The sequence below is a fragment of the Euphorbia lathyris genome, chromosome 6 (assembly GCF_963576675.1).
Source record: "Euphorbia lathyris chromosome 6, ddEupLath1.1, whole genome shotgun sequence".
Classification (NCBI taxonomy): domain Eukaryota; kingdom Viridiplantae; phylum Streptophyta; class Magnoliopsida; order Malpighiales; family Euphorbiaceae; genus Euphorbia; species Euphorbia lathyris.
This window is the reverse complement of record NC_088915.1, coordinates 39,480,424-39,492,946: the sequence shown is the minus strand read 5'-3', so window position 1 is coordinate 39,492,946 and position 12,523 is coordinate 39,480,424. Positions and strand designations below refer to the sequence as shown.

General features: G+C 38.5%; 1 long non-coding RNA gene across 1 annotated transcript; it reads left to right on the top strand.

Moving 5' to 3' along the window:
* Positions 1 to 3,687, top strand: LOC136232065 (uncharacterized). Its single transcript, XR_010690266.1, has 3 exons — positions 1 to 447; positions 1,860 to 1,936; positions 3,423 to 3,687. It is a non-coding gene; the product is annotated as an uncharacterized lncRNA (long non-coding RNA).
* Positions 3,688 to 12,523: the final 8,836 nt, after the last annotated feature.

Sequence of the window (12,523 nt, the reverse complement as noted above, 5' to 3'; positions counted from 1 at the left end):
CCTAAAACCCCTCTTCTCTCTTCTCCTCTACGACCTCGACAATCCTCCTCTCCTGAAAGATCGACCTTTTACTCATCTTACCGCCCTCTCCTTTCTTCTGCTCCGACCTAATATCATCTCCCACCTAAGCCCTCAGCTAATCCTCTCCTATCTTCTTCTTCCTCACATCAGTTATTTCAAGAAAAAACAAAAATGGCGATGCCGATGTTTACCGAGTGCTATTCTTCAACTCTCAAAGATAAACTCAAATCCATAATTTCATGTTTCACTTGTTGGAGGGACGACATTGATAGACTCGGCCTCTCAGATCCCGTAGACGACATCTAGATCTCATTGCTCCTGGTTTCAATCCTTATTGCAAGATCTCGAGATCAAGGAAAAGTGTTTGGGGATAACATGAAAGAGATGGAAGAATACTCCCACGCCCTATAATTTGGCTGATTTTAGGTACGATTTTGCTAGTTATACTCTTAATTTTGATTATGAGGTTAAAAAACGCATGAGTAAGGATAAATGCTCTGTTTCTATAAACATACAAAAACATCCAGGGAGCTCTTTCATAAATAAGTATTTATAATTCTTTCATTATCACTGTGCATGATTATTAATTAGCATTTTGGATGCACTTTGATTAATATGATATCGAATTATGTTCATCCTGGGTTTGGTTGATGTTTTTTTTTTGGGTTAATTACAAAAAAGTACCATGTGGTTTGGCCTTTTTGCAATGTGGTATCTGTGGTATATTTTTTTCCAAACATAACCCTATGGTTTGCAAAATTTTATATTTGAGTTCACTTTGTCAGAATTTGATCGATAACTACTTGAAATGAAAATGAAAATTTTCAAGAGTTAAATGATATTTTAAACAACTTTAATTCTTCAACTTTTTAGGTTTGAGGTCATTTAGGTGTTGTTTTTTTATGAGAGAGAAAGATAATGTTTCGAGAGAGAAAACTCCAAAAATGATGATTTTGAAAAATTAAGAATATGGTACCATAGTAAATATGATACCAAACAAGTTTAATTCTTGAAAATTTTCATTTTGAGATCGTTATCGGTCAAATTTGGCAAAGTAAAAAAAACATGTAAAATTTTACAACCACAGGGTTGTGTTTGAAAAAAAAAATACCACAAGTACCACATTGCAAAAAGACCAAACCACAGGGTACTTTTTTGTAATTAACCCTTTTTTTTTTGAGAAATATGCTGAGTTTATTGATTGATGAAGGAGCTTGTTAACTTCTTTTCCTCTCCTGTTTTAGTAACCCTGTCATTCATTAATGTTTTTGTTTCTAAATACTGCTGGATTTCTAAGTATTAATTGTAGATTCCATGATCAAAGACTTGACAACTTCTACAAGTTTGTGGTTAAGAAATTTAATTATGTGGGGAATGAAAGGTCTGATATTTTTTCTTGACCAAAGACGAGTTCGAGTCTTTAGCGGCCTCTTGCCAACCTTTTGGAATTTTTAGGAAGCTTTCAAGCTTTTCGTTTTCAATAGAATATTATCTCATGAGCCACACTTCACATAATTACAATGAAACAAAGGAAAAGCAATATATATATGGGTAAGGGTATACATCTGGCTTTCTTTCTGTTTTTTTTTCTAATGTTACTCCAACACACGCCCTTATCTATAATTTTCATACATAATGATAATGTAAACTAAATGTTTTCATCTCCCGTACTTATCTAAGGAGGTAAAAAACTATAGGTGAGAATATTTGTAGGTTGAGTTGGGCTGCTATAAGCTAGTTCACTTGGACTGATAGATTGTTCAAAATATGTGCATCTTTCTCAATCTTCATGTGATAACGGTGATAGATTGTTTTGTTGATATTCAATCTATTTGTAGGATTGATAGCTGGATTTGATCAAGAAGCAACTGTTGTAGCCATGGCACGCCTAGTTTCATTTAAGATGGAAATTGAGGTAACAAACAATATGCTGCACCATGCTTCAAATTTTATGTTTATGGCTGAAATCTTTTGAATAGGCTTGATCATCTATCTTCCCCTCTCTACTTCACACACCCACATGTGGACACATGTATGACTAAGCCAAGAAACATACCAACTGAACTCTAGCCATGCCTCTTCATTTGTAGCGTATTTAGTATACCCGTAGATGATATGGTTATATATATGATGGGGATAAATTTGTTTAAAGACGTGAATTACATGATTGAAGCAAGACATCTCATTCTTGATCTAACAACTTGTTATATGTTTGAGCTTTGTGGTGAGGGGAATAACTGCCTTGGTGACAGGACTAGAGCGAGAGATGAAATCCATCTTGATTTCTCATTTGATTAGGAGATAAATCAGGATGTCGAAAATGACCCTGACCCTGGTGCTAATTCTTATATGATGACAGAACTAACCCTGGGGCTAATGTTTTTACTGTTGTTATTATTATATGCAATTACATATGGTTTTCTTGACCAAGAGGTCACGAGTTCAAGTGTTCGGAGTGGCCTCTTGCCAAAAAAAAGGGGAAGGCTTGCCCCCAGTACACCCTTGTGGTGGGACCCCTCCCCGGACCCTCGCTCAGCGGGGACGCGTAGTGCACCGGGCCGCCCTTTTACATGTGGTTTTCTTGAGAAAATGTGTTTTTCATATTATGCTTCTTGCTGCATATATATAGTGTTTCAAGTAGTTGCATTGTACAACTAGTTGCCCATATTCATTGTAATAGAATCCACCTGTGTACAACTTCTATTTAAGCATGCTCTGTTTCAATGAATTTTATACTCATTGATTTGTCTTGCAATCTTCTATTTCAACACATTCTGGCCAGCTTTCACGCCTTTTCTATTATGTTGATACTAAGATTCATAGTCTCATACTCTAACTATTTTATCGGATTTTATTGGATCTATATTTATTAGGAATCGTAACTTCAGATTATAAAAAGCTCATTCAAGAGCTTAATGATATTTGTATGGTTTTTATCCCGTGATCAGATAATGAAATTATCCATGCTTTAGAAAAATTGGCAATTTCAACTATGTGTGAATTATTATTATTATTATTTGTGTTCAATTGTGGCTTTATAAGCCCGTAATTATATGTTTCCTTGCTTATTAGGGTTGTTGTCATTGTTGCTGCTTGATGCTCCTCTTGTGATCAGTTATAAAATGTATTTCTGCAAATGAGACAGTAATCATAAATTAATGTCCAATTAATATCAGATAGATACATCTAATCATCTATTCAATTTGATTGTCATTGTTCTATTACGTTATGCTCGAAATGTAGTATTTATTTAATATGGTCTATGTAGTGCACTATTTCAACTTAAATCATATTGGAACTTAAATTAATTTGTAGTGCACTATTATCTAATCATCTATTCAATTTGTTTTGTTCTTTTCTACTTGTATTTCCTTTTCAGAACCTCTCTTCTGGTTATGCAGGACATTCACTGCTATGAGTGTGGTTGTGAGTGCTCTGGAAGTCTTTTGGCTATGCAAGACTTGGGCTAGTATGGCTGTGGGTGCTGGAGGGCTTAATAGGGATGGATAAATTTTTGTATTGGATATTTATATCATAGTATAGGTGTTAGATTATGATATTTATATATTTTGACTTAACTTATTAAGTTTAATCTAGCACTTGGATTATGAGATTTATATGTTTTGATGTAACTTCAAATACTATTTATAAATATATTCTGAGTTTCATTTATATTACAAAATTATACTATAATTTTGATTATAATTATAATAATAAAAAATAAAAAATTATTATCTTGTATATATTTACAGACAGAATTGTTCATTTTCAGTTTGTCTGTGAATACGTCATAACAAATTATCAACAAAATCACCGACAAATATTATGTTCTAGTTCGTCGGTAAACTGTCCCAACTCATGTAATGAAAGTGGGCCATATTCTAGTGTTAGCGACCGACAGTGGTTACTAAAGCGGTCGCAAATATTAGCGACCGCAGATGGGAATTCGGGTTGCAAAATTTAGCAACAGGCTAGTTAGCGACCGAACGCATTCGGTCGCTAAAATACAAATTCGGTCGCTAAAACGCTTTAGCGACCGAATTGCGGTCGCTAACTCGCTGTTGTCTTGTAGTGAGCGACTGTAAAGCATTGACTTCCAATCTATCAAAAGCGACTGTAAAGCATTGACTTTCGATCTATCAAAAGCGACCGTAAAGTGTTGACTTCCAGTTTATCCAAAGCGACTGTAAAGCATTAACTTCCAGTCTATCCAAAGCGACTGTAAAGTGAGTGAACCCCTCGGATAATTTTAAATTTTGGCATACTGTTGTCTGTATTTTAACTGGTGTCATTGTTCTGTAAACTGTCACTGTCGATCGAAGTCACCTTAGACTTTGTCCGGTAGCTTTTGGATCAAAAATAATTTTTCTATCGAGTATCGTCTGTATTTTGACTGGTGTCACTGTTCTGTAAATTTTCACTGTCGTCTGAGATTTCTCCCCTGACAATAGCTATTGTCTGGCATGAACCGTAGGCTGAAACAGACTACAGATTGGAGATCGGTGCGCTTGGTAACCATTATTTACTTTTGACCTTTATGTCACATCGTACCTTTTTTATTATTATATACATTTTTTACCCTTTATAAAAGGGTGGTGGGGGCTCATTTTTACCCCACCCCTACTCTCTCTTCGTCCTCTCTCTCTCTCTAACTTTAAGAGCTTTTGTTGTGATGGCGTCCTCGGATTACGACGGTACGAAGGGTATGCAGATAGGGTACGAGCATTTGATGGCCATTCCTCCTTTCTTGGATCCGGCAATCCACCTTAGCAGGACTAACAAAAATAAGGTAAGTGCCTTACCTCTCTTTATTTATTTACTTACAATGACCTTTATGCTTTAGTGAACCTATTTGAATATTTTTGGCATGCGAACATTTTTGTTAAATGCGATGAACTTTATGCATATGAGCCCTTTAGTTAGAAAACGTGAATTTTATGCATGTGAATATTTTATTTAGCAATCATGAGTTTTATGCATGTGAATATTTTATTTTAGAAAAAGTGAAATTTATGTATGCGAACATTTTATTTTTAAAAAACGTGAATCTTACGTACGTGAATATTTTATTTAGAAAACGTGAATTTTATGCATGCGAGCACTTTAATTTAGGAAACGTGAATTTTATGTTTAGAAAACATGAATTTTATGCATGTGCCCACGTGAATTTTTAAACTTAGAATTATTTACATATATTCCACGGGTATTTACACATCATATTTTAATTAAACCCTACACCCAAGCATGTTAGAAAATCTTCTCGAGGATGAAAACACTTTTGAATTTAGTTAAATTCTATGCAAATGCACGTGAGAATGAGAGATTAAAGAATTTAGTTAAATCCTACGTAAATGTACGTGAGAATAAACCATTTTAGGAAGGAATAAAGAATTTAGTTAAATCATACGTAAATGTACATGAGAATAAAACATTCTAGGAAAGAATAAAGAATTTAGTTAAATCCTACGTAAATGCACGTGAGAATAAAACATTTTAGGAAAGAATAAAGAATTTAGTTAAATCCTACGTAAATGCACGTGAGAACAAAACTTTTTAGGAATAGAATTTAGTTAAATCCTACGTAAACGTACGTGAGAATAACACTTTTTAGGAAAGAATAAGAGATACCGAAATCTTACTCTTCCTGACGGGGATGTGCCATCCCTTCTCAGTCCATCAGGATTTCCAGGTCCACGATCGAGATCCGAGCTTGGTTCCAGGTGCTTCCCGAGGCCGTGAGGAGCCGTATACGTGATCTAGGCTTCAAGCCTTTTATTTTTTCTCTACCGCACTATGCCAGCATTTATGATAGTTACGCCTTGCGGGCTCTCTGTGAGAGATGGATTAACTCCACCCATACCTTCCATCTTCCGTTTGGAGAGATGACTATCTCGCTGAGGGATTTTTCACTACAGATGGGCTTACGGGGCACTATTGTGCCGGTGCCTTTTGATTACGACATGGTGCGTCTTGTAGCTGCCCCGGACGAGATTGCGGCCTTGATCGGTCTCAGAGTTCTTCGGAATGTGAGGGTCATTCCCTCGAGGTTTATTAATACTTCCCACTTGCTGGTTCACTGTTATCACTGTTTTACTGATAGCGTGGACCAGGCCACGCGCAGCTTCCTCCTCTATGCCCTGGGCGAGAGGATCTTCCGGACCTAGAGCGGAGCTGTACATGCAGGCCTAGTTCAGGCACTTCGACACCTGGATTGGGTGGCTTCGTATGATTGGGCGGGTTCCGGCCTAGCCTATTTGTATAGATTCCTGGATTTGACATGGCGTGGGCGCATGGACTTTGGGGGCTACACTTTCGCTCTTCTAGTGCATTCCTCAGAACTGGTTTGCCTTTGCCCTTTTTTTAAGTTTTAGTTCTCCTTTCTGGGGCTTATTTTCTTATTTGTAGGTTTGGGCATACAAGCGGAGGATACTTCCACACGTCTGCAAGTCCAGCCAGCGCGGAGACCTCATTCCTCTTATAAAGGGGTGGAGTGAGTTTCAGTTGAGTGTTAAGAGGACGACGACTGCAGTGGCGGCACGAGTCTGGATAGATGCTCTGACTTTGAGCCAGGTAGGTGTCTCCTGATTATTTGGTGTGACTTATATATGCCCGTATCTGGCTCTTTGTGTGATCCAGATTTTCTTTGGATGGGATCGCCGTGACTTTAGGGCAGAGTATGCGCACGTCACCCGCACTTTGACCATGCGATGTGTATTGACCGGGCCGACTGTTCGTTCTTGGTATTTGGGGGATCAGAGCCTTACGAGGCGAAGTGTCGTCCACTAGGTACTCGATGATATCCCTTATACTATGTTTACCGTGCACGTCCCTCCTTTAGAGGAGATCCGTCCTCTCACCTCCGGCTTCCTAGCGCCTCGGTAGATAGTGGCTAGTGCGGAGGACAGGCTCCCCTACTTGGCGACCATTTTGACACGGGTGACCCCCATGGAGGTCGATATGGATATTGACCTAGGAGCGGATGTATTCTCGGCTGCTGACGTTGTGGGAGTCTTCGGTATTAAGGAGGTTCCGGTGAGCACCTAACTCTTCCTACCTTTCTTGCGTGATGGTCTTTACGTATTTACTTGCTTTCTCTTTTATTTGCTGGTGGGCACTCCGAGGAGTATTGAGATGGGGGATCTATTCCCCGAGGACATTGTTGCCCCGGCACCTAGAGCAGCTTATGAGGGCGACCCTTCTTATCACGTAAGCGAGTCATCTAGGACTGCCGGACCAGTGTCCCTTTCGCTAGGTGTGTCTTTCCCTGCCCCGGATAGGCAACACTCCCAATTTTTATGCGACGAGGCGGATGATGCATGCGGCGCCTAGGTAGAGCTTATGAAATGTATATTATGATAAGTTCGTTATGACTACGGATGTGATCTTCCTAAATGCTCTATCTCTACTAGACGCTACTACTTAGGGGCAAGTGTACCTCGTCGTATCAAGTAATAATCCGGTTAAGATCGAGTATCGAATGCACGAGATTTATAACTACAAGTATTAAACGACTCTGTTTTATATGTTATCTAAGCGGTGAATACTTTGAGTTGATGTGGGAAACAACTACAAACTACTCCTAACTATAAGTGAGACAGATTTATATAGCGAAAACTCTACGAAATGATATGGATGGTGATAAGTTATAAATATGATAAACAATGACTCCCAATATATACGGTTGATGATTTACTCTTGCAATGAGGACTACGTGTAGTGTGACCGACCCGTGAAGTACTTAGACTACGTGGTTCCTAGTCAAGGCGTGTCTAATGCTTGGGATTAAAAATTAGGGCTCGTAAGTTCCGTGGCTTGTCAATTCCTACGGTTTCTGGTGCGTCACTTCCGGTAAGGCAACACCTATATGAATCCCTAAAGATAGCCCGAATGGCGTCGGAAATCGCGTTCCCCTACACGATAATCAATTACGAATATCAAAACAAGTAACAAACATCAACACATATATAGAAAAAGAGATTGTGAATCATAAATTATAAATATGGAAAATGTAAATATGGAATACAACCAAGCCTAGTACATAGGAAGAGTACAAGCTAATTAGCAAGTGAAAAGGGAAGAATCCACCCTCGGAACTAGCTAACCGGACTCAAGGCCGTCTCTTAGGACTTGGAGGTGGAACTCTCGAGCTTGGTGAACGAAGGTAGAACGGAACTTTGACGGAATGCCGGAATAAACGAACAAGCTCTCAAGGTGATAGAATTTTGCTATGTAAAATCTGAGTCTAAAATCTAAAACTATATAGCAAGAACTCAATACATAAAATTTTAGATATCTAAATGAGTGCTAGTCACTCTTATTTATACACATCAAGCTAGGGATAGAATTGTAAGTTCACAAGATACAAGCATGGAGATACATTATTTCTGCAGAATTCCCATGACACGCCCCGCGTATGGTAGGGGACGCCCCGCGTATTGACCCATTCCGTCAGAAATCTCCTGCATGTGGACCAAATTCAGATCTTGTTGTCTCAACCACGCCCCGCGTAGACTGGGGTACGCTCCGCGTGGTTGAGCTCCTGAGATTTAATGGCTTGAAATGTGTCTTTTACGCCTCGCATGGCCTGGCGGACGCCTCGCGTATGTGAGTCCCTGGAACTTTAGATTAAAGAACTTCCCATATACGCCCCGTGTGTAAGTTGGGACGCCCCGCGTGAGAGCAGTTGACTTGGAAGACCATGCAGTCTGACATTCATGATTGAGCTTATCATTGCTTACACGCCCTGCGTGTAAGGTAGGACGTGTTGGGGTTTAGTGTCCTATAGACAATTGTTCTAGGATACAAACTTAATGTAAATGAATTGTTCTTTATATCATTTGTTTTAATGAGATATATGTTTTATAACTATATAAAGGCAATCCCTTTTAAGCACTAAATAAAGTCTAATAAAAGGAAATCCGTAAGTTTATTTAAAGTGATTATAAAGTGTTCATACAAGCATGAAGTGAGACAAAACTTTATAATAAACTGATAAACTTAAAACCACCCCAAGTCAAGTGATATGTTTAGGATTGATATATCACTGTTGAGACTTGCACGTAACAATGTATTCTGTCCGACAGAAAGCTGATCTCACCAGCTTCATAAATATTACATAAGATAGTTATGTAATCAACCAATTAAATTTATTTAATTGAGTCTATGCATGTTTGGAGTTATGGACATATTTGGACCCTCTTTTAGTCTTTTGATATTTTTGAAATAGGGCCTGCGAGTCATGCCTTTCTACTATCTATTGTAATTTCTCCTCTCATCTGATTCCCTTCAATTCAATTGAAGTTTTCTTTAGTAGTATAGAAATTAATATGTAATTTCAAGGCGCCATGGAGAAGACGGAGGACCTAAAGAGAAATATGTAATAGTTAGTATTTCCTTAGGTTTGCCCTTTTATTCCGTCTCTGACTCGACGGAATAATTTAGATGATATGTCCATAACGCCAATGTATGTGTCTGATATATGCTAAAGCAAATCAATACTAAGTTAGATTATGAGACCTAAAATAAAATCCCTCATTAAAAAGTTAAGTAAATAAACAAGTTATTAAAATCGGTTGCCCCTCCCTAATATTATAATTCAGCCGGCAGTACTGGGGGCCTTTGGGTTGTTGAGCAAACTCAAGCTCGGGGTCTTACGGTAACACCTGAATTATCAAAAATTACTTTTCATGAATATGGGGTAATACTTAAATTAGATTATGATAATTGGATGAGCAAACTCATGTTGTCATAAACTAATGGGCAAGATGGTTGGGATTAATGTGAATAGCATATTAGTTACTAATGTGGTTAGTAACCCAATAACCTAGGAATCACATTAAAGATGTGATTGATTACATGAATCTACCTAACGAATGAGACTAGCTTGTTGAGCAAAATCAAGGCGAAATCTCAGGAGTTAGGATCCTAGCTCACTAAAGGATTTGTGAAATTCTTCGAATTAATATGGAGGGCTATTAATTTGGAAAAATAGTGGGAGCAATCTAAAAGAAACTAAAAGGCCTATAATTTTAGATTGATATACTTTAAGCAAATGAATGACATACGTTTACTCTTTCTCACTCTCAGGTTTAATTAAACACACTCTTAAAATCATGACTAACACCAATCTGCAAAACATTCTTACCGATAACAAATTGAATGGTTCAAACTTCACCGACTGGTATCGCAACCTCAAAATTGTTTTGAAGTTCGAGAGGAAAGGGTATGTACTTGATACACCGATACCCCCTTACCCAACGGATGATGCTCCCTACCAAGAATTTTATGCTTACTTGAAGCATAAATCTGATGACGATCAAACGGGAGACATCATACTTGCATCTTTGACACCGAAAGTAAAAAGGCAACTACATTCAGATATGGATGCCTATTCCATGGTCAAGCACCTAAAAGAGTTATTTGTGAATGAAACTCGGTGCGAGCGCTTCGAAATAACAAAGGAGTTATATAAAAGCAAGATGCAGGTGGGCACATCTGTAATGGCACATTGTGCCAAGATGATCAGCCTTATCACCAAGTTTTCTAGTATTGGAGATGCGATGGACCATGAACTAAGTGAAAACTTACTTCTTCAGTCCCTCCCCGAGAGTTACTCACAGTTCATCATGAACTACCAAATGAGTGGCTTGCAAACCTCTCTTGTAGAGCTTGCACATATGCTCGAGTCAGTCGAGCCCATTATAAAAGAAAACGAGGAGATATTGGCCCTTGCTATTGAAGGATAAAGAAAAAGGAAAGGGATCTCTCCCAATCCAAACCATCTTGATAAAGGCAAGGAGGCTGTGCTCACCGAAGCGAAGGGAAAGGAATTAAAGAAGCCCAATGGAAAGTGCTACTATTGTGGTGACTTGGGGCATTGGAAGAGGAACTGCATGGAGTACCTAACCTTCCACGAGAAGGAAAATGACGGTGCTTCAGCATCTGGTATGTTTTATATTGAAATAAATACAGTTTCACAGTCTGAATCTTGGGTACTTGATACCGGATGTGGATCTCATATTTGTACAAATATGCAGGAGCTAAAACAGACTAAGGAACTAAAGAAAGAAAGCATAAACTTGCGAGTAGGAAATGGAGCAAGAGTTGCCGCCCTCGCAATTGGAGATTATGTTTTAAATTTGCCCTCTGGGCTTGTAATAGAATTAAGGAACTGTTTGTACGTTCCGCAAATGTCTCGTAACATTATTTCTATTCTCCGTCTTGTTGACGACGGTTTTAATATTTCAATAAAAGACAAGAGTTGCAATTTTTATAAAGATTCGATCTTTTATTTTTCAGGAATATCACAAAATGAGATTTATGTGTTAGATGACAAAATTCCTGTTTTTGCAATTGATACCAAAAGACATAAGCTAGATAATTCAACTTACTTGTGGCATTGTCGTTTAGGCCATAGAAACAAGAGACGCATGCTAAAGCTACATTCAGATGGGCTTATAGATCCAATCGATCCCGAATCATTGGAAACATGCGAATCATGTTTAAAAGGTAAAATGACAAAGACACCCTTTAGCAATAAAGGAGAGCGTGTATCAAACACTCTAGGACTCATTCATTCAGATGTATGTGGTCCTATGTCAGTCCAAGCAAGAGGAGGATTCAGATTCTTCATAAGCTTCATAGATGACCATACCCAATATGGTTACATCTACTTGATGAAGCACAAATCAGAAGCTTTTGAGAAATTCAAATGCTTCAAGAATGAAGTAGAAAATCAATTAGGAAAGAAAATAAAGACGCTTCGATCTGATCGAGGTGGCGAATATCTTTCAGATGATTTTCTGAATTATCTAACTGAATGTGGGATATGCTCACAATGGACACCTCCCTATACACCACAACACAGTGGTGTATCCGAGAGGAGAAACCGTACCCTACTAGATATGGTACGATCCATGATGAGCATGGCCTTACTTCCAAAGACGTTCTGGGAGTATGCCTTAGAAACTGCCCTCTTCACCCTAAACCGAGTACCAACTAAATCCGCTAGTTCCACACCATATGAGTTGTTCGTTGGTAGGAAACCCGTGTTCTCATTTATGAGAGTATGGGGTTGTTCAGCATTTGTCAAACGCATTGCGTCCGACAAACTAGATTCGAAATCTGATAAATGTTTCTTCATTGGATACCCTAAGGAAACTGTGGGATATTACTTTTATCATCCAGATGATCAGAAAGTGATAGTATCCAAACATGCAACCTTCTTAGAGAAAGAGTTTCTCGAAGAAACACAAAAGGGAAGCATGATTGAACTTGACGAAGTTCAAGAAGAAGAAACACCGACTGAAACAACAGAGGCGGTTGAGGTACCCGGAGGAGTCCCATTAGATGAGACTCCAGTGCCACCTATTCGTAGATCACAAAGAGTTCGTGAACTCCCAGTTAGATATGGTTATCTAGTGGGAGATGATAATGAGGTTCCCGTGTTAGATGACGAACCCGAAAACTACGAAGAGGCTCTTACTAGTCCAGATTCTAAAGC